The 23,860-nt window shown below is 39.7% G+C and overlaps 1 protein-coding gene across 1 annotated transcript in view; it reads left to right on the top strand.

Moving 5' to 3' along the window:
* mrgbp (MRG/MORF4L binding protein) overlaps positions 1 to 393 on the top strand; it is a 6,782-nt gene extending 6,389 nt beyond the window's left edge. Inside the window, exon 5 of the mRNA XM_051426640.1 lies at positions 1 to 393. This exon is cut by the window's left edge and continues 974 nt beyond it. The gene's annotated coding sequence lies outside the window, so the exon portion shown is untranslated.
* The last annotated feature ends 23,467 nt before the right edge of the window (positions 394 to 23,860 follow it).

Raw genomic sequence — 23,860 nt, 5'->3', positions numbered from 1 at the left:
GCGAGGACCTGCAGTAGCGGTCAGGTTTTATGGAGACCAGAGAGAAGACTCGGTTCACCTGCAGGTCCGAGCGGCGCCGTGGCGGTCCGAGCGGCGCCGTGGCGGTCTGAAGGGTTTCATCCTCTCACTGATCAATACGATGCAATAAATCTACGCTGTCGTGGTTTTTTTTAAAGCTTATTAATGTGAGTGTTTCCTGTTTATACCTTCGGTCTCGTGTTGTGCGGTTTGAGAGTCTGAACATCCTGTCAGCTGATCGGTCACATCCTCAGACCGCCAAAATAAAATGTTCCCTTTTATTTTTCAGCGACGTGTTAATTTATTGATGTTTGATGAGCGACGATTGAAGCTGATCAGCTGTTTGTGTCATTAAAGATGAACTCGGATCAATAACGTCTCCTCTTCTTCTCTTTATGCTGAATAATTATTGATCATTTGTTTACAATAATATTAATACAATGATGTAACGGAGCCCTTTTCTATCATTAACTGATGATTATGGATATTTATATTCAATAATAATAACAGTAGAGAACAGCTGATAACGTTTGTGTAAAACCAGAGATTATATTTTTAATAACTTTATACAGTTCTCTTTAGTATTTCTATTCATATTTTAAACATACAGACTTAATTAAACTTAATAGGCTTCCTTTCTGTCCAAGTCACGACGAGGTAGTTTATCAGAGGATATCTTCAATATCAATTCAAAATGTCTCATGAAAAAAACTTCATAAGTTCACTGAAATGTAATTTAAAATAAGTTTTTCTTTCCTATAATCTTCATTATTATAATAGTATTTTAAAACATGTATTTACACGTCACAGGCTTTAACTGGTATTTACAGTATAATACTGTCACAGCTGCCACTTTACAATAATTAACAGTAAAATTATACAGTTCACTTACTGTGAATGTCATTTAACTAGTAGCCAGTAATTTACTGTAAAAATACAGTCAAATATTTAACGGTGTTAAATCAGACACACAGTCGCGTTCTTGAACGCAGCTGATACATATATCAGTGATTAGTTAGAAGCTTTACTGTAAGACAGTGGGCGGAGGTCAGATGGTTCAGAAACACTGTGATCGAGGCTCCAAACCAGAACTACTGGGAGGATCAGTGTGGACCAGGAGGACTCCCGGTTCTTAGAACGGAGGGTTTCATGTGGTTCTGGGTGAGTTCACAGATCTGCTCAATCTGCTTTCTGTCCCAGTGACTTATTTTATTCTGCATCGTGTCGTCTCTAGTTTCCTCTTTGTCTCTGTGAAACGTGTGTTTATATATTTTAGTGGGTTCTGGACCCGAGGATGGAGACGATGGGACTCTGCTGCAGCTGCAGTGAGTTCATGTGGCCACACGGGGGCGCCGTCCTCCTGCTGCAGGACTGAGCCTCAGTCAGAACCAGAAACCTCTCAGAGAAATAACCTTTTAGATAAATTGGTACTTTATTGATCACTGGGGGGATTTAAGGCGTACCAGCAGCTCACATCTCAAACAGCAGGCATAAGGTGACAGTATTTATACTATAAGTAGACATCTATAAATAAATAAATAGAGATCTGGCACAAATATATTCAATATATGTATTTAATTATTATTATTTTTTAAATATATTTATTGGCATTTTGTTTTTTACTAAATTAAGAGAATGTAACATATCCCCCACTGACCCCTCGCTCCATATATCCATATAATATTCACACACACCTTCCCAGAATAAGGTCTATTAATAATAACAATAAAGTAATTAATTTATACAAATAACTGAAACTTAATGATCTGTTAGGGTCACATTGAATGAAAAATAAATGTAAGATTTATTGATCGCACATTGGGGGAAGTTCACAGCAGCTCCAGAAACAACACAACAGATCAGAAAATACACGTTAAATAAAAATAAAGAGTTATATTATGTACAGATGTGACTAATATGGATCATTCACAGGTCACAGCAGGAGGTGGTGACACAGTGTGGAAATACATATAAAGATAAAATATAAACAGTACAGGTTTAACAGCTATGAATATATAATTTAATATAGAAAGAGCTTGTTTAAGAAGTGTGTATAAAATAAAATGTGCATATATAACAATGAGTTTGTAGGATGTAGAAACGGAGGTAAACAAGGTATTCATTTCTAATTCCACCGTTATAATTTATTTGAGTTCAAATATTTTCATCTGACGTTTTTGTTCCAAGCAAATATCGACACGTGTGATGGTTTAAATCCACCTGGCGCTGAGACCTTTACGGTGAAGGTTCGGGAGTCCTCTGGGAGGTGAGCGGGTCAGAAATTCACAAAGTAACAAACAGCAAATTACAGATGAATAATGTAGAAGTGAGGAAGATGTTTGAGATCTGAATTGATCTGAGAGTGTCAGTAAAGGTCAGAGTCTGCAGACAAACATGTTATAAAAGTCTGAAAACTGCAGGAGTCCAACTTTTATCTGTTAGTTTGCTCTTTTATTCTTTATTAGACTCTTATTATTGTTTTCTTACATTATATTTATTCAGTTTCAGATACATTGAAGCAGCTCTAAATTAAATCTGATTTTTTTGTGATATGAGTTCAAATAAAACCGTCTTCACTTATTCTGTTTGTTCATTTGTTGAGTTTCATTTGGAGTTGAGAAGAAGAGAAAACAAAAGACACAGAGGGAAAAAAGAGGAGGCTGAGGAAGAAGAAGATAAAGAAGAGAGAAATATAAGTTAAAATAAAACTAAGGTTTTGCCTTAAATTTACATATCACACTATAAATAATAATAATATTAATAATAATAACAGTCGATTCAATATATATAATATACAAATATAAAATAAGAGTAAACATCTGTACATTATATTACAGTATATCATTATATATATATATATATATATAGAAAATAGAAAATAAAGACATTCAAAGTGAGTTCAGTGATTGAAGTAAGTTTTACAGTATATTCATTTTACAATTATATTGGAGGAAGAAAAGCAGAAATAATTATTTAAAAACATAAACTTATTTGGGTTTAAGAATATTGAAAGGGTGCCCGGTTAGCTCAGTCGGTAGAGTTGGTGATCCATGTACGGACTTGCTGCAGTGGCCCGGGTTCAAATCCGACCTGCAGCCCTTTGCTGCGTGTCATCCCCACTCTCTTTACCCCCCCTCTTGTCTATCTTCAGCTGTCTCTATCAATAAACACAATAAAAGGCCCAAAAAATAACTTAAAAAACAAAGAATATTTAAAGATCCCCTCCAGACATGTATTAAGACATATGTACAAATATAAAACAATATAATTCTACAAATTAAAACCCTTAAAAAGTCTCATTAGATATGACAGAATCTATGAATATGGAAAAAAACATTTCTTCTCATTTCTAAAGTTTTTAACTGGAGAGACTTTAAATATTTATTTGATAACTAAACTAAAATCAACTAATCTTCTTCTTCTACCAGGTGGTGAAACAGCGCCCCCTCTGGTTCTAATGCAGGTAAATGAGTCTGAGTGTGTGGTGAGAAGAGGTCATTACACTCTGACAGCAGAACAGCTGAATTTAATCACTAATCAACTAAATCAGGTCCAACAGCGAGTTTACACTGAAACTGAAGGGAAACCAGTCGACCTCAAATTAAATAAACTTCATTTAAATTTAACAACAGGCATAGTTTTACAGTGGGACTCTTTACAGGATCTGATATGGACCAGTCCACCTCCAGGAAGAGAGACTTCAGATAACGTGAGTTAAATACACCCTGTCTGTCTGTCTGTCTGTCTGTCTGTCTGTCTGTCTGCTGGTGTATTTGTACTGTGGCTTGTTTGTCTGATTTACTTGAAACACTGTAAAAATACTGTTACAAGCAAAAGTGTATTAAAAATGTAACTTTAGTAAAGGTATAATGAGTAAAATGTATTAGTTTTAACCAGTTGTACTATTATTGATTATAATTATATGATATCATTAGGTTATTCTGTCTCATGCATTAAAGCTGCAGTAGGTAACTTTTATAAAACTAACTAACTTTTTGTCCTATGTTCTGAAACTTTATCCTGACAGTAGAACATGAGACATATGTGTGAAAAGATCCGGTTCCTCTGGTTCCTCGTAGTGTCGATAATGGATGAGAGCAGCCAGAACGACCACACCCCCTTTTGGATGAAACAAGCGCTGTAAACTTAAATTTTACACATCAAACTATTAAAAAAAACTTGGTTCATGATCAATTGTCTTTAGAACATAAAGCCTGTCAAACATTTTGCAGAATTCAAAATAAATTGTTTTATTTCCACTAAAGTTTCACTATCAGAAGAAAACATATTAATATAAATTTTGCATTATGAGCTGATAATTTATCGTTTATTCCTAAAATATTCGTGAAGTTGGAACCATGAAATGTTTTAACATGAAAAATTATTGATTTCCATGTTTGTGGCTACGTTTGTAGTATTTCCTCACTCTTGTTTGAAGCTGTAAGTAGAAGTAGAACATTGTTAGCTTTGAGTGTGAAGACAGAGCAGTGTGTGAGTCGTGTATTAGATACACGCAGAAGTATAAGCTGTAGTACTGCATTATATATTATAATATATGTGTGTGTGTGTATATATATAAATATATATATGAGAAAAGAGGGAGAGGAGAAGCTTAACAGGACGAGTGTCAATCCATCCTGAGAGAGCTGTCAGTCCGACTGAGAGGAAAACAGAACGAGTGTGAGAACGAACGACAGAACTGCTGCTGCGGCATGAATATTCATCAACCGCTGAGAGTTCCCAGAGTGTGTGAGTGTGTGTGTGAGTGTGTGAGTGTGTGTACCTATCCAACAGTGGACCTCGGTTTCCTTCACCGAGAACGACAAGCCAACAGGGGACATACTGGAGGTCCACTGTTGGTCGTACTTTAAATCCTGCTAACATCAGATCTAAAAGGCGTCTGTGGTGAATTTATTTTAATTCTAGCCAACAGGAGACCTGCAGGTGTGTGAGTGTTAATGTTCACACTCAGCACTGCCCCCTACAGGCAGGAGCAGGGACTTTAATCACTCATTAACACAAACGCTATATAAGGGCAGGTGGTGCCAAGAGTTGGAGAGAAGCCAACAAAAATCAACAAAAATGGATGGATGAAAAAAACTACATAAATATATCTACGATATGGAAATATTGATGACATATGATGCAAAATTTATGTTTAAGCGACACATTTATGTGAAGAACTTCAGCAGTATAGTTGAATAATCCATGTACGTGTAAAATAAACTTAAAGTAAACTTTGATTTTCCAGCGTAGAGAAAAACCAGCTAGTGTCAGCAGCAATAACAGTAACAGTATCACTGCAGTCGAACACAACAGATCTCCAAAGTTATAGTTTTAATAGGGATCAGTGGACCAATAATGTGTCTTTAGCCCACAAATGTAATAATCAAATCACTATAATTAAAAACATATAATCTTATTCAAACATAAGAAATCACTGTTGAATCCCAGAAATCAATGAGTACGAACAGAATAAGATTAGTTTGTACATGTAAAACATAATTTTGCACAACAAAAAAATAATGACGGTCCACACATACTGAGTGTAGAATAACAGTCCACTGTAGGAGAGAGTGTGTGTGTGTGTGTGTGTGTGTTCACAGCCTCTTCCATGTTTATTCATAAATCATCTCATGTTTATTCATACTGGATTATGTAAACAAGTAAGTAGGCGTTTTCTCACACACACACTGGTGCTGCTGGTCAGCTGTTAAACACACATACACACACATCTGTGTGTGTTTAACTGCGTGCGTGCGTGCGTGCGTGCGTGACCCTGGTCCAGACCAGACAGCCCACTCACACTGTGGAGACTCCCTGACTGACTGATGACTGTGTGGTTCGGAGCTGGTTTAAAGAAAAAAAGTAGTTTCAGGTTTAGTTGAGAGTTAGAGATGAACAAACGAATGAATGAATGAATGAATGAATGAATGAAACAAAGTCACTGTAAATGAATCATAAGACAAATGTAATCCGATACAGTTATTAATTACCTGTACATACATATTCCATGTATCACAATATTAAGGTAACGTAACTTGATTACTTTCTTACGGTGAACGAGAGTCAGCAAACGACAAAAACCAGCCTTCAAAGCGGTTCTCCACCAACCAATGGGTGATTTCACGCTAAGTTCACAGTTGGTCTCGATCGCCACACATGCCGGTTGGATTTGTGTCCAACTGACGCCATTCACACGATAACCTCCCGAGATCGATGCGGCCACAGTTTTTGCAATATTCAACAGTTTCAGACTATTAGTCTCATGTGGTGCATTGTGGGTTTAATCTGTTCATAATAACAACAATACAGTTTATTTATATATCTGAACTTGGTCTCAAGGACAGATGGATGTTAGAGGACGTAAACACTTCCTGTATATTCTCTGAAGGCTGCTGGAAACTGTCCCGACTTCACTGCAGCGTTTTGTCACCGCCGCTGGGGTTGTTGCGGGCACATCTCCAAGCCTTTTGAAGCAGTTTGTACAAACTTGCGTGGGTGTTGTAGCTCCGACAAAAGTTTTTCTACAGCTTGTGATGTGAAGACTGAAAACACCAACATCACCCCCCCGCCCTCACCCACATCCTCCTCTTTTACCCTTTCACCATCAAACTCCATCTTCTTCTTCTCTGCCTGTCTGTCGACCTCTTCATCCTCCACTCCTGCTGAATAGTGATGCCGTTTTTAGTCTTTGAAGTGGACGTAGGTTTCTCCCAACCAATCAAGAGACAAGAGAGATGGGAGAGAGATGAGAGAGACCGTGACAGATGGGAATTGAACTGAAACCGATGAAAAAAGTGAAGAGGAAAGAGAGAGGAGCTGGGCTGAAGAGGAGAAACTCTGCATCGTCTGACGGCCCCGAGAGGGAACCTGAGTGTGATATAAGTCATAAATTATTCTCACGTAGGATTCCTCGGGGACATTAACAGACTTACTCAGGATTTCATATTCCAGTCAGGCCATCAGAGAGCATTAGTGGCTCCTCGGCTCCACAAACCCTCTGCCCTCTCCTCCTGTTTACAGGAGCGTGGAGGAAGATGAAAGACAGCGTGACCTATGACCTCCAGCATGATGAAAAACAAACAGAAACAAAAACAAAGGCAGCTCTGTTACCATGGAGCTTTGGACCGCCGGGAGGAGGCAGTTTTCAGGGCCTGGGTGGGAGGTGGGCCACTGGAATGGACACCAGTACCGGAGCTGGGCAACGGAACCAGGCTCAGCTAAAGGAACGCTAGGTGCGAGCTAACGGCAGCTACTCGCGACAGTTGGCGGTTACTTTAGCAACAAACATTTACATAGCTGTAAAAGAAAATGTGACGCTATTGGCTACTGCGACCCTCCCTAACTGCCTGTTTCTTTACAGGAAATATGTAGAAGCAAACAGCTGTCTGATTCCTGTTTTATGTGGACTTTAAATTCAACAGTTACACCCATCAAATGGTATTTAGGCGGGTTTATCCTCCATCTGTTTATTACTGAATTTGCAGGTGTAATGTGATATTATCAGTGACTATACACTGAAGGCAGCTGGTTGGGATTTACAGTCATAATGTGACTCCGCTCTCTTAAAAGCACGTATACATATTACATTGTGTTTACAGTGGGAGCATTTAGCAGAGGCTCTTTTCCACACAGTGTTACAATCAGCGGGCAGCCATGTGTTGAGTCACTCTGATGGTGTTCACAGTTTGATCAGTGTGTCGGAGTCACTGAACTCAGCCCCAGTAAGACTTAAAGTAAAGCACGTCCACAGAATAAACACGCTTTAAATTGGCTGTCAGATAAGTTTGTATATATTCTCAAACACAGCTCGGGTCAACAGTATAATCAGTGTCCTCCCACGCTACACATGCAGAGCACTAACAGAGACTGAAAGGAAAATCTTATCCTTCCTCTCTCACCTACTTCAATCCTGGCTTTCATCCTTTCCCATCCTCTCTTTACATCATTCTCATCTTTATTAATCTCTTATAAACTGGATCAGGTGCATATTTGAGGTTTTGAGTTTGACTTAATTACTAGTTAATTTTATCTGGATAAAAGTTGTACTTTAAGTATTAAATGTTAAGGCAGAAATGTTTATTAGATTTTATTATTTATTTATTTGTATTATCTATCGATAGATGTGATCGATAATGTTTTATTTCTAGTTTATAACTTGGGATATTTTCATGTTTCATGTCTTGCTGGCCAAAATATTCCAGCCTTAGCTCGACAAAGTAGGCCCGAACCCGCCTGAGAAAGAGACCGACACCAATCGACAAAGTAGGCCCGAACCCGCCTGAGAAAGAGACCGACACCAATGAAGCTCTCTCAGGAACTGCGGCTCTGGAGGTAGAGAATGAAAAAGTCTGGACTCTTGGATGTGGAATCTTAGTTAAGCTAGAGGCTCAGAGAGGCTTACTCTCTGTCTTTGGCAGTGTCAGGCTATCGCTATGTAGCAGGCTACAGTCTGCAGAGTGGTGGGTTTTATAGAAGCAGGAGCTGATTGGTTACGAAAGCTGCCACCAGATGAGCCAATAGAAAAATCCAATTGCAATAGCCGGGTTTCCACCAGCAGAGGGCGGTCGCTAAACATTTTATCGTAAAATATGTAGAATTCAAATACCGTGCATTAAAATGTCCAGATTTTGACCTGAATCAATCAACAACACTAGTAAATCCCCATATAAATAGGTGTTCAGTAAAAAAAGTTTTGTTTATATCTGGAATGGACTTTTTGGCAGCCATAGCAACAGTAACTAAGGGGGAGAGGGGGCGGGGCAACCGGGATTCTGGAACTTTGAACTCCAGACATCAAAGCAACGATTACATCATCAAAGGGATACTTCCATCCCGTTTGTGATGTCATCAGCAGGTCTTTATATATTTCAGGAGGTACGTAAGATAAAGTCATTTCATTTCAGACCGTTCAACTATCATCGTTTGACAGACTACAGCGAAAACACAATGGCTTCGAGAATGTTTGGTGCAGTTCTGGGTTTCTACAACTGGACCGTGGATCAGCTTTCAAGCTTTTTCAGCAGGACAGAAAAGGAGAAGCTTATCAATCAGGTCAAGGAGCTGAAAACTTGCCTCGAAAGGGAAAGGGAACGCATTGCCACTCAGGAGCAGTGGGTCACCGAGCTCTCTACCAACCTGAAATCAGAGACAGACGAGAACCAGTCACTCTGGGACCAGGTTGAGCTTTTAACCAATAAGCTCTATAAGGAGAGGCAGGCCAATAGGTACTGGACAAATCTGGCCCAGAAAGAGAGAGCCATGGGCTTGGAGCCATACACTCTGGGGATCAGGCTTCAAAAACAGCTGGATCAACAGAAGAGGCAACAAGATCTGTTGAAGCAGAAGGAGAGAAACGTTCAGAAGAAGCTTGAGAAGATGCATGTTGCATTCGATAGGCTCCAACAGGCAAATGAAAAGATCCAGCAAAGGCACATCCAAGACCTCAAAGAGCAGGAGACGAAACTCCTGCAAGAGGCCTCTGAGAGGGAGGAATCTCTGCGCATGGAGTTGGCAGTTCTTAAACTCCAACTGCATGAACAGACCTCCAACAACTTTGAGCTTGTTGCTGAGCTCAAGGACGAGGAAAAAGCCAGCCAGATCCTCCAAGCAGAAACTGTCCTACTAATGGAAGAGCTGATGGACCAGGTGTGCCAGCAGGAGGGGGAGGAGTCCGCTGTGGTTTCACTGGACCCAGAACTTCCAGACCTTGTGGAAGAGCAGTGCCCTGATTTTCTGCAGGACCCAGGACTTGTAGAAGAGGAGTGCTCTGGTACTTCACAGGACCCAGGACTTGTAGAAGAGGAGTGCTCTGGTACTTCACAGGACCCGGGACTTGTGGAAGAGGAGTGCTCTGGTACTTCACAGGACCCGGGACTTGTGGAAGAGGAGAGCTCTGGTACTTCACAGGAGGCTGAAGTTTATGAGGAGAATGCTGTAGAGGTGAGGAAAAAGCATTCTCGCTGGAACAGATTTCGCCACTTCCTCGGTTTGAGGTAGAAGAAGAAGGGCAGCGAACAGGGGTTCACATCCAGCGGTGGCTCCTGAGTGGACTTGGTGTCAGTCTCTTTCTCTGGCTGGGTTTGGGTTTGGGTTCGAATTTCTTGGCCCGTGCAGGGCTGTATTCTAGCCCAGCAATAGGACAGCATGGTGGCTCAGTGGTTACCACTGCAGCCTGCATGTTCCTCCCTGTGTCTGTGTGGGTTTCCTCCAAGTGCTTTGGTTTCCTCCTACACGAGAAATCACGTATTATAAAAAAATATATATCTAATATATAATAATGCATATTATTATATATAAGATATAATGTACATATTAGGTATAATAATACATATATATTAGATATAATATACATATTTTTTTTATATATATTAGATATACATAGTTTTATATATTAGATATCATATACATATATTATTAGATAGATAATACAAATAAATAAATAATACAATTTAAAATAAATTTAATAAATAATACAATTTAATAATTAATACAATTTGTGCCTCAATAGTTTAATTTTGTAGCAGTTACAGTTTATTAGTTTATTAGCGCTGTCACTGGTTGTCTTTGGTCCTGTTGTTTGGTTGCCCAGAGTCAAGAAGCTGGGTCTTAACGTGGGCCTGTCAGAGATGTCAAGGGAACTTGGAAATAAGAAAACCCAAATGCAAGAAAGTTGGCGTCAATGAGACCACGATGGACAGTGATCATAAGCTTCATCCCTGTATAATGGTTTAGTTTCTGTCTGTGTTTATATGTTAACCTAAATGAACTGAAACAGTGAACAGATCGGGGACCCGGACCAGGACTGTGGAAGACGGCTGAAGTGAATTATTGAATCTACATTCATGACATTGAAACCAATCTGATAGTGCTCGTCATGTTTTAAGTTTAATAAATGTCAGATTTTTTAATCAATATTGATTCACTAGGCAGCGACCTCCGTGGCTGTAAATACGGAAGGAGTTTTCTTGACAATCCAGGACTGCTCACAAACTGTCAGATAATTTACTGCTAGCCAGTTTTATTCCTCCTTTTTTCATTATGAGTGACTCTGGTTCATTACAGGTTTACAGTGTTTATGGGAGACGTTAACTTGTTTCCCACCATTCTTACCACAGCCGGTTTTTCTGCAGCATCTCTGGTGGTTTGACTACCATTTTTCTCGAACTCTCTGGTTTTATGGAGGTGACAGTTAAAAATTTCCAGGACAACAAAGATTATTTCCAGGATATTTGTTTATTTTAATCAATTGCCATTGCCAGTGTTGCCATGACTGGAAAACTAGTCTTTAAATTGTCAAGTTTCCCAGGATGCTTGGAAACACTGTAAGTTACTTACAATCACATATAATGTTTGTTTACTTACATTTTTATGTTTTAGAGCAGCCTGGGGGTCAGGACCCCCACTAGAGGTCCCCAAAGATTCATGGGGGGTTACAAGGCCTTCTTGATTTTAAGGGGTGTAAGACAACTTTAAATATCTCCACTGTACGCTGATAGCTCCGTGTTTGTTTCACTTCTGTGAAGAAAACTAAATGTAAATTGTAACACAAAATAGCTTGAAACCTGAATCCAACATCCTGGATGCTCTCCAGATCCAGTTGGTGCCTGTGAGGGAGTCCGGACCTCGCAGCCTTTTCAGCACCGCGCGCTGACATCACAGTTGGCCTCCGTATGTAAGCTGACAGTGATGTCATGAATGCTTCCTGTCGCCGACATCATGGGATTTCTTCTTCAGGTGTTTGTGTAGCTGTGAAACCTGAGAGAGCCGAGACAGATTTAGACATTTCTCTATCACACACACACACACACACACACACACACACACACACACACACACACACCTCAAAGCACTCATTAGCCATGTATAGTGTGTGTGTGCCAGAAGTCATTTGTTTGTCTTTAAGCAGCTAAACTCCCTTTTATCCTGCTGATAATAGAAAGATTAGCATCTCAAAACCACAAAAGAGCTTTTTAATCAAACCTCGGGCTCTCTCACACACTCACACACACACACACACAATCACACACACACTCGGGGTCCCAGGCCTCCTGTTGTGTAGCGTATGATGATTACAAAGACGATCTCGTGCATGTGTGTGTGTGTGTTCGTGCACTGGCTGGTAGTTAACACACTAATGAGTCAAACAGCTGATGGTGTGTATGTGAATATATACGCCCTGTGTGTGTGTGTGTGTGTGTGTGTGTGTGTGTGTTATACTGTAGCTGAGATGCTAATGAGCTTTAGAAGCTGAGGACTCAATCTGCTCCAGTTTGAACTTTTGATGAGTTCATTTCTCAATTTCTAACTTGAGATGTTCGTCTTTATGTGTCTCTAAAGTCAAGAGTTTCCTCATTAAGAGTAATTAAGAGTTTAAACTCTCTCTCTCTATATGTAGTTGATTCAATCAGTAATCTATAATCATTAAACAGTGTATAAACTCTATATGTTCTCTATGTAGTTGAGTTCTTACATTATCCCAAATGTTTCCAACAATGTTCAAACTCAGAGAAATCTGTCATTTTATTCAGGTAACGCTGCGTTTCACCGGTCGCCTGTCGATGGCGTCATATCCCCTTTGTGCCTGCGTCAGCGTTGTGGTTGTCTGCCAGAAGCTGTCATACATTGACTGTTGATCCAGTCTGAAGCCACATTGTTACCATCCACTGTTTAGATCTTGGTGCTTTTTAACTCTAGATTTGAACTGGATGAAGGATTTTAGTCATCGGACGTCTGGATCTTAAGTTATCAGAGAAACGAGCTGAGCTAACGTTAGCAGCTCAGTCTGTTAGCATGATGTCATAACCTGGGACCTGAAGACTAACTAAAGTAAATAAAGAGGTCCCTCCTCTTTCGGCGTCCACAATGGGACCTTATTTTGACAATTGTTTTTGATCCTGTTTGAATTACACGTTTGTCAATTTTAAGTCAAGAAAGTCAGTTTGTCAAAGAACTGTTTAATTTGTGTGAACCTGCTCAGTAGGGATGGGCAATACCACACTTTTAGGATTCGATATAATACCGATACTTTTTCTTGCAATTTCATCAATACCGATACTGATCATTTTCTTATTGGCAATTTTTTTTCAGTCAAAATATTATTACACTTAAGGCAAATCACATGACAAATACTGGCCATTTATCCTAAATGTATTATGTGCAATACATAATAAAACAAAAAGTAAAATAAATAACAACAAATATGAATGAAATAAATTAAATATGAACAAAAACATGCACATTTACACTTTCCTCACTTATTTCTCAAAACAAAAAACCTGTATGTTGAAGAAAACATGTAACACTGTACCCTTTCACTGAAGTGACAAAGAGCAGAAACAAGAGAGATGTTTAACATTAAGTTTGTAAAGCACATAACAGATAACAGAACAGTAATAACAGTTACAGAAATTTGTTACATTTATTTATTTTTTAAGTATTTTTGGGGGCTTTTTATTGCCTTTATGATATTGACAGCTGAAGACCGTGCCGGCTGAGTCACACATTTGACGCTCATATAGTTTCCTTGTCACGTGACGCGGGCCAGTTCAATACGCCGCCAGGTACGGGGGTAACTCGGCACATAGTAATTGAAGTAAGCTATCCAAAACAGTTGAAAGTGATGCATGCACCCCCAGTTCTTATTTGTTAGTTGATATCGATATTTGTTTAAGGAAATCGATGCCAAATGAGTAGCGTATACCACAGGATCGATACGCCCATCCCTACCGCTCAGTGAACTCACACAACATGGCCATCCCTTGTAACGTTATCTTATCTGATGTGTTTGATTCAGCAACTCCTGGTCCTTCATTGGCCGGGAAGCGAAAGAACGAACAGGACCCGCCCTGGTACAAAACACTTACGCAACCTTTGGGTATCGGCTTACCAGATATTATATGTAGTAATTCATGGCACAATTTAAAACAGGGTAAAAAACATACTTTTCTCTCGCTGTAAACTGCAGTACATATATTTCCCGAATTAAGGTCCCATGGTGTTACACCGGAAGAGGAGGGACTTCAGTCTTTAAATAATCTGGCTTGTCCCGCCAATGATACGTTCCCTAGCTTGGCGAGGTTACTGGTATAACAGACAACAGGTAAATGAAACATGCTAGGCTAGTTCTGTGTTACAATAGACCAACTGTACATTTTTTGTTTTGTTTCTGCTTGAAATCATCCCAAATATTGGACACTTTGTGTTGTCTTTTTTCGGCTATGCAACAATAATCATCATCCATGCAAAATACAGTGCGCTGTATGGTTGTATATAGTTATATGGATTAAATGAAAATTACTAGCTTCTATGAGTGTTAGTAATCAAGGTTTCTCACTGTACGTGCTTCCTCTGGGTCAGTTGTTCAGCCGTTATGCCGATGATACACAGATCTACTTCTCGGCTAAACCCAATAACCTGAATCAACTGTCCTCCCTCAGTGACTGCTGATCAGTTTATTGGATTATTACCCATAAATATCAAATCTGTCGCTAAGAATCTTGGTATCATCTTTGACTAATATGACGTTTGACCTTCATTTTACAAAATATTGCAAAAATATGAAGCTTCTTGTCTTGCAGAGATCTCAAACTATTAATTCAAACCTTAATTTTCTCCCATCTAGATTACAGTAATTCCCTCCACACATGCCTCAGTCAAGCTTCCTTAATTCCTTTACAGTTAAACGGCAGACTTTTCACCAGAACGAGCTGTCGGTCCCACATTACTCCGGTTCTCACATCCCTCCATTGGCTTCAGAATCAACTATATGCTCTTACTGATTACATATAAGGCCCTTCCTGACCCCCCCAGTTTACATTTCAGATCCCCTTCCACTCCGCGGCCACTTCGCTCCTCAAATCTTTGCCTTTTATTCATCCACCGCTCTAACTGTAAAAAAGGTGACCTTTGCTGTTTTCCACTCTGGAATCATCTTCCTCAATCACTCAGATTTGCTGAATCTTTGGACTGTTTCAAGCGGCTCCTTAAAACCACCTCTATCTTTTTATAGATCTCCCCTCCTGTGTTTGTTTGCTTATTTTTGTTGTCTCTCTTTTTATGCTTTTCCTCTTGCTTTATTCGTCCATATGTTTTATGTGTGTATATAATTGTGTATCTATACATTTATAGGTATATATGCATATGTATGTGTTTTTTGATTGTGAAGCACTGTGTTTTAAATATAAATGAAGCTTTACGTACATACTTAAGGAATCGTTTCAGCCCTAGACTGAAATTCCTGCAATTTTCAACAAATCTCTGAATGTCTCCTTTTGTGTTATACAGCAGCCAATTATCTTCGGCAGAACACTGAGCAAGGAGAACCAGGAGAGTGTTCCCGTCCTTTAACGGATCCTGATCTGATTTTCTTTATTAAAGACGACATGCTGCAGCAGAAATCATTTACATTGATAAGAACCAGAAACATCCTCACAGCTAACACAGCTGACTGCGTGTGTGTGTGTTTGTGTGTGAGAGAGACTAATTGGGACAAGACTAATAAAACCTGCACACACACAAACACACACACACACACACACACACACACACACACACACACACTGGGGGCCTCCGTCTTTTTGTCTCCTTAGCTGGTAGACGAGACAATCTCTACGAGTCTTTGTATAATCCTGAACCGCATCAATGACTATTGGTGTCAGAGTGTGTGTGTGTGTGTCAGTGTTTGTGTGTGTGAGAGAGAGAGAGGCCGGTGTCATGATTTGTAAGGTTGTTTTTCAGACAGATTGTAGCTATGCATCACTATTTAGAGCAAAAACATTAGGTGTGTGTGTGTGTGTGGTCCAGACCTTTTAGACCGTAAACAACTCATTCATTATTCAAAGCCCTCTCTCTCTCTCTCTCTCTCTCTCTCTCTCTCTCTCTCTCTCTCTCTCTCTCTCTCTCTCTCTGCTCACTCCCCTCCTCCTCATCAGTTGTTTATCGGCTCTGTAGTTATCAAAACTCTCCAGAAAAGCAGATAAATCTTCTTAACTTTATTGATCGCCTGAAAAGGTCGCGCAGGAAGCGCGGTGTATGCTTGTTATGAAACACTTCCTGCCTTGTGTTGAGTTGTGTCTTTGTTCTCTGAGACCTTCAGACTCTCCTCTGAAGTGTTTCCTCCTCTGGCGCTGTCTCAGTTCGGTCCTTCTGCTCAGAGACTGAGTCACTTCGCAGTAAATTGGATTTCCCTGAACTCTCATTAGTTTTTTGTTGTAATCGAGTTTTGTTGCCTCGATCCTGCATCATCTGATTCACTTCAGTTTTCCATATAAAACAAAGTTGTGATCTAAAAGAGATTAAAGATGGAGGGATTTCCTACAACTTGTAGCTTTAAAGGTTAATTCACTGCCACTAGATGTCGCACTAGACATGTACTACAGCCCACCAGACTCCATTCACAAAACCAGTAATTTTACTGAGCAGGTAATCGTAAAACACACTTCAACCTAAACAGAACAACTTAAACTCATTAAAACCGTCTCTGTTAGCGTTTCCAACAATCAGCAACTCTGGTTTGGTGGAAATAATTCCTTAATTCACTGATGTAGATGATAAAGACTGCAGTTTCAGTCGGAGCAGACCGGCTATGGAAACAAACCACAGAGAGGCTGCGATACAACACAGGCAGAGGGAGTGCATAACTTTAAGCCTTAATATAATTTAAAGCTGTGAGTTTTATAAAGATTCACCCCCCATACGGTTGAAAGGAATGGGGAAATTATCTATAGAGACCTGTAAACCACAGAGGCTGTAAATATGTTTATTTATGCGGTAAAGTTTGACATTTTAATATGGGGCCTTATGGAGACTGACTCATTGCTGGAGCCTTTAGTGGCCGTGGAGTTTGTTCATTGGCATCATTTACCAGCCACGGAGGGGTTCATAATTTATTGTATTCATGTTTTGAGGTGCGTATGTTTGGTTCAGATGAGATTTAGAGATTTACAGTGTAAAGTGGGTAAAGAGTGGAGGGAGGTTGGAGGAAGACGTAGATGTAGAAGATTTGCAGTTGCAGGAGAACTGATGTGTTTGAAGGTGACACCATCACAGACACATGTAGAAAAGTAGATATCTGAAGGCAAAACTTTTCAGCTTGTGTACTGAAATATTTAATGTATATTGTGAAATCATGGAAAGAAAACACAAAGCTGGCTGTCTGTGGGCAGATTGGAAAAGATTAATGAGCAGTCTGGAGCTGGCTGTAAGTCGAGGTCTGTTGGATAAAATATGGGCTTCCTGTTTTTCTTCTGCAATAATAATATAAGTGAGGACCAGAGAGAGAACATAAAGCAAAATAACTTTAAATCACATAATGCTGAAGATCAGCCTGTCGAGACAGATATTTCCAGATTGATGAATATTAATGGCCTCAACTTCACAGACTAAAGTTCTGACAGAAGTCTTTGTCCAACCGCTGTATCATTACCTCACAGACAGGGAACCTCAGTCATTAATTCAAAAGGTTGTAATTTGAGCCATTAAGTAATCAGTGGTTTCACTTGTTCTTAACTGGAGCTAATCAGGAGGAAATGAAGGTTTCCTCATTCGATGTGGGTCTGATGTGTCTTAATAAAAGAAAATGTTTGACAGACAGGAACCAGAGTTAATGCAGGTCCAACAGCTCTAATGGTCTGTCAGTGGGAGGCAGGAGATTTAGAGCTGAGTGTTTCCATGACGACAGTATTTATATTTTCAGTTGTAGTCCTTCCTGAATGAAGAGGTGACGAAGAGTAAGAGAGCTGTTTCTTCCTCATATTTACGTATAATATTCCTAGTGAACAGTAACAAGTGAACAGTATGGTCAGACCTGAACCAAAGACAACATCTGATACCAACCGAGGACAGTTAGATGAGAAGGAATACAGTATGCCGATGACTCTGTCCTGTGTTGTGAGTTTTGCAGCGAATAGAATAATAAAGTGCGTCAAACTCAATGTGTAAGGTTGGATGAATATACCTTTACCTACAGTCTTAAAGGACCAGTGTTTAGGATTTAGTGACATCTAGTGGTAAAGTTGCAGACTGCAACTAACTGAACAAGGCTTACATCTGTATTCGTCGACCTGGGAATGAGAACGGGCTGTGACGTCTGTAGGAAAAACGACAGTGGATGTCCCTATCTAGAGCCAGCCTTTGGTTTGTCCGTTCTGGGCTACTGTGGAAACTAGTTGTGATTTTAACTGATTGGTTTTGAACTTTATTGACCCGATCTGATCTTTTTGTTTGACGTCAGCTGTTTTTACGCACTAAGTTTGATACATACTTATGAATATTATATTTCTGACAAAAGATCCTCCTCAATGTTTCACACTGGACCTTTTAATCCAAGAGTGGAGGTGATTGTTTAATGTGGTCCCAACCAGTAGTGTAACAGAGAAAAACATATATACATCATAAATAAATAAAACTAACTAATACCCCCCGCTCTCTCTCTCTCTCTCTCTCTCTCTCTCTCTCTCTCTCTCTCTCTCTCTCTCTCCCTCTTCATTTGGTCCAATTAGTCTTATTAGCAGCTGTTGAAAAGAGCTGATAATCCTCTTAAAACCAAACTCCCAACACATAAAGGCGGCGAGGGGCTCGATGGCAGCCTGCAGGAGACTGAACCTCGCTCTCTCGCACCGTCTCGCTCTCCATTGAGTCATCAGCGGGTCTTTGTGTTGTCATGGTGACCCCGTCTGTCAGCCCACCAATCGCAGCATTGTTTCCCCCCACGGTGATTGACGGGATGTGATGGTAACTCGTGGCAACAGGTTGTCAGAGCGGGGGATGATGTATTTGTGGGGGAGGGGAAGGTGGTATTGTTTAGTGTGTGTGTTTTTTATCCATGCAGTGTTTTTGTTCTCAATCCTTTTGACTTGTGACCGGGACAAGAAAGTGCTAATCTGTTCTCTGCAGGCACTTCACACACGATTCAACAAGTTCTCATGGCCATTAACTCCACTTTATCCTGCAGAAAATACTAATTATCAATTTCATGTATGGAGGACAGCAACAGAGGGCTGGGAAATAAGATTAAACATCCTCTGAGATCATAGATTTTGCTGTATTGTTCATATTGTGGAATACGACTCTTAAAGTCAAGTAAAAATTGATCTTTAAAGTCTAGATGAAAAGAAAAATACCTTTTTAACCCTTTAAGATCACATCCTCAGTTATATTGTTTTACAATGTATGCTAAACAATGTACAAAAACTCTATTTCTTTGTATTTTTATATCAAAATCAAATCATTTTGTCTTCCTATAAACTGATTCCAACCAATAATATCATCACATTCACCTGTCAATCAATCTTCAGCTTTTAGCCACACAGAGGGAAGATTCATTAGTTAGCTAGCTAACAGCATGGCTAGCAACCGGAGCTCACTGATTACTGTACAGACACACAACTTTGTAGTTAAAAGTTTGTCTCCTGCTCCTTCATGGAGATCAGCAGCCTGAAAACTTCTGCTGGAACAACTGATTGATCGATTGATTGAAGATAGAAATAGATACATTCTCTCTGTTCGGTTGCAGATTGAATATCTATTTGGGACTTTTGGCTGTTTTTACTCTTAAGCACCAACAGAAGGCATTTTTTAATACATTTGTTGTGTTATCTGCATCGATTTCTTCCATCTGTAGTGTGTCAACAGTGCGATGCGTTCAGGGTCAGACGGCAGCCTCGGATGTCGACCAGCACCAAACACAACAGATGGATTTGGATAAATATTGATTTTCTCCTGAGAGCCTCTCGTGCGTGAAAAATCCTCTTCTCCCCCCATTCAATACAGATATAATTGGTCTTTTGTGATTGTGTGTGTGTGTGTGTGTGTGTGTGTGTTTACAGTAGATTAAGTTGTTACCAGCTGATTGTTTCCTGTGTATTAATCTCATGTTTATGGGTCAAGCGGCACAGGCAGGATGTTCACACTGCAGGACATTTGACACAAGCTGACAGTCGGGTTTGTTGTACAGAGAAAAATATACAGAAATGTGTAACTTTTTGTAACTTATTTTTTGGCATTTGAGAAGAGGCGTGGAGAAACTAAAAGGAGGTAAAGCCACTCACAGTGAGTTGACAAAACTGAATTTAATATTTACAATAATGTGGTGTAATTGAACCGTTTTAAGCAGCTACAGAAAGGCTCTGTTTGTGTGTATTTAGGTATATTGTGTTGAATTGATGATTTAAGATTAAAAACACACAGGAAAGAAAAAAGACAAAAACATATTATATATTTATTGTGTAAATTCACATAAATCCTGATTATAAAAGTGTGTTTTTTAGAAGGGATGTAAAGGATGAAACTGATTTAACGAGCCTTATTTCCTCAGGTAGGTTGCTCCAGAGTACAGTTGCAGTCCCCTTTTTGATTGATTGATTTTATTGCTTTAAGGATGCTGCGCCATGTGGTTCCCGGCCCGTAGAGGCTTGACAGCAACAGCATCCACATGACAAATCATATTGTACAGCTGCACAGATTCAAAGAGACAATCTTTCATAACATTCAATCCCCACATCAGAAACGTCTCATTACGTCGCCATTTAACAACATTTTCACCTTTAGACAACCAAAACAGTTCTTCCACAGATGGTATATTATGGTGCAGAAGACGTTTGTTCCGATGTTTATTGGATTTTAACAGCGACACAGTGTTAAACATATTAAGTATTTTTATTACACTTTTTTTTACTTCTGTAAGACAATCAGACGTGAGTGAACAGAAATGTCAGACCTTCGTACAAGGCTCACTTCGTGATTCCAGTAGAGGGCGCTATGAGTATGACTGAATATTGGCATGTAGATGTGTTCATGGTGGGACTCTCTTCAAACACGAGACGTTTGCTGGAGATTGGACAAAGTACACTGAAGTTATGACAACTTCCTGTTTCATGGCGATACGTCGAAATTCACAAAATTACCGTTACACAGAGCACAACTTTTAATTGTGATGGTCTTCAGATTGCACTGACCAAATGATTGTTGATCCAGTCAATTCTCTAGGAGGAATTTGTTAAAACATAATGCGTGCAAATTGCCAAAAATGACTATGAAATTCAAAATGGCCAAAACTTCCTGTTGGGTTTGTGGTCCAAGAGGATTTTTTTGTTTTTGTTGGGCCCTAAAAAATAACCAATATACAAAAGAGCAAACGTACACACTGACGCTGCTTTCTTACTTTGTCAGCTAGTCTGAATTTTAATTTCCATTCGATCGATGGCTGAATGAGCCGCCAGGAACATCCCTAATTCAAAGTATTGTGCAGCATCTATTGCATCCTGGAGGTGTGGACCAACGCTGCCTCACTGCCCGCCTGGATAAAAGCATCTGTGCTTCAAACTGCCTTCCCTCTCCCTGTGCTATCCCTCGTGGTCTGACAAACATTCATGTGTTCCCTTTTTCAAATGATGATTTCCATGAAGCAGAAGTATAGATTCAGTTGAGAACCTGAGTCGCAGAGTTTGGTGTTTCTCCCTGAAGTCCTTCCTGTTCACATTATAAACCAGGAGCAGCTGCTCCCTGCTTTTGATCAGACAACCTGAATCTGATAACGCCCACAGAGCTGCTCACTTTATGCAGATCCACCGCTACCAGGTCTGAGAGAGGCAGAATTTAAGGCCCATTAACATTCATGAAAACACTGCCCCACTGCTCCCACGCACATTCCCTCTGACATCAAACTTGTCTCCAACTGCAGCCTCTCAGAGAAGCCCCGAGAGAGATGACACTGTCCTCAGGATGTTAATTACCTACAGTCACTGAGTGCATTTCATCTGACGGTGAGTCATGCTGTTAATTTATTTCTCCTCGTGTGTTGTTACTTGTGCAGGAGCCCTGGAGTCTCTGATATCCACACAGATAAAACAGATTAATTGGTCGACTTACAATTCTATAATTTCACACCTGTCTGCGTCTGCAGTGATGCTGCTGATAAGTTTGGTGATTTGTGCTGAGTGGTATATGTTTTATCAGTGTGTTGTTGTGTTGTGGGCTGTAAGGCTGAGCTTTAAAGACACACAAAGACACAAAGAAGCATTGATGTATTCTCCAAAAATCGGATAATTCAATAAAGAGAAGTTGGACCGCCTCCAGAAAAACTCCACTTTAACTTTTTATTTGCTCTGTGTGAGCAGAAGTTTTCCTCACAGCGCCTCGGTCAGTGTTTGTAGATGTTCACCTTATAACTTTAAAGGTCTTTTATATGTAATTTGCTGCCATTAGATGTCGCACTAGAGCACCAGCATCTCAGCCAACCAGACTCCATTGACAAAACAAGAAATGTTACCTCGCAGGTAATTGTAAAAGTTAAAACTGGACTGAAACTAGATCAAATTCAGCAAAACTGTCTTTGTTAGTCTTTCCAACAAATATAAATCCTTCATTCACAGAGTCAAATGAAAAAATAACAGCCAAACAGGCTGCTAAAGGCCACTAAAAGTGGTTGTTTTTTGCCACTGACAGGCTCAGATTATTATTCTCAGTATCTGACAGCATTAGGAACAGAACTAGAAGCAGCCATAATATCACTGTTACTCTCCACCAGACTCCATAGACAAAAACACTCATTTTACCTTCAGATCATCGTAACTTCATTCAAACCGTCTTTCCAACAATCACCAACTCTGGTTTGGTGAAAATAAATCCTTAATTCACAGATGTAGATGATAAAAACAGCCGTTTCAGTCGGAGCAGACCGGCTATGGAAACAAACCACAGAGAGGCTGCAATACAGCACAGGCAGAGGGAGAGAGACACCATGTGACTAGAGAATAGCTGTTTGCTGATATATTAATGTTCATAATCTCATATATAACCTTTTAAGTAAGTATACAAATGAGCACCCTTGCAGGTACTTCAATCAAGGCAGTTTCCCTCACAGGCTATAAAAGAAAGCCAGAGTAGTTCTGAGTCTATGGATCTATGGATCTATTGGATTTCTTTGGTTTACCTTAACCTTGGACTCTGTAGCAGAGTAACTCCAACCTCCTTTGTTAGTCTTTATTATAAGCATGTGTACATAAGACACAGGTGTGAGGTCGGAGCTATTTGTGGCCATGTTAGTGCCCTACAGACACCTACAGGTGGGGGATTGGGATGGCATTGGTTGGGGGGAACACCAGCAGAGACCAGATGGTGCTAGACTGCTGGTTCTTGATTTAAAGGTGTACTAGAAAACATAAAAAATATGCACAGTAGGCCTATACCTCAGCATTTGGTTCACTTCTGTGAAGAAAAGTAAATTGTTTAATAGAACAATGGCCAAGCATCAGGAACAAGACAACCCTGGATTTGTCCCAAAAAAAGAAGCTTATTAAGTCTGTATGATTGTTAAAAATCATAAAAAATACATAATACATAAAAAAGTTATTACAAACAGGAAATAATCTGCTCAGAATTAATCCACATCACTCGTTTTACACAAACATCCTGCAGTAAATTGTTAATTATTTGGGTTCGTTGTACACTTTTGAATATAATATGAAATATCCATAAAATAAGTCACTGAGTCAGTTTATTAAAGATAGAAAAGGGGTCCATTGAGAAAAAAGGTAAGGAACCACTGCTCTAGACAAAGGTCTATGCCAGTTCTTAATCCAGCTGTAAACAGGCAGCACATTGGTTTTATCACTGTGTGTGCTTACGCTTTGTCTTGCACTAACTTGCATTTTAAATTTCCAAAGTCAATTTAGTTTGGCAAAAAAAATAAAAAAAAATGTGCAAAGGAATTTACTGCCCAACCCAAGTACAACAGAGCAGAGAGGTGGGCGGTTCCAGTCCGTTAGCATCCAGTTCATCCCTCAGACAGACCTTTCTCACAGCACACATTTTAACGGTTGCATTCCATTCAGGATACTGC

Source organism: Dicentrarchus labrax, unplaced genomic scaffold (assembly GCF_905237075.1).
Source record: "Dicentrarchus labrax unplaced genomic scaffold, dlabrax2021, whole genome shotgun sequence".
NCBI lineage: Eukaryota > Metazoa > Chordata > Actinopteri > Moronidae > Dicentrarchus > Dicentrarchus labrax.
The sequence above is the reverse complement of the archived record's forward strand: the minus strand, read 5'-3'. Positions and strand labels throughout refer to the sequence as shown.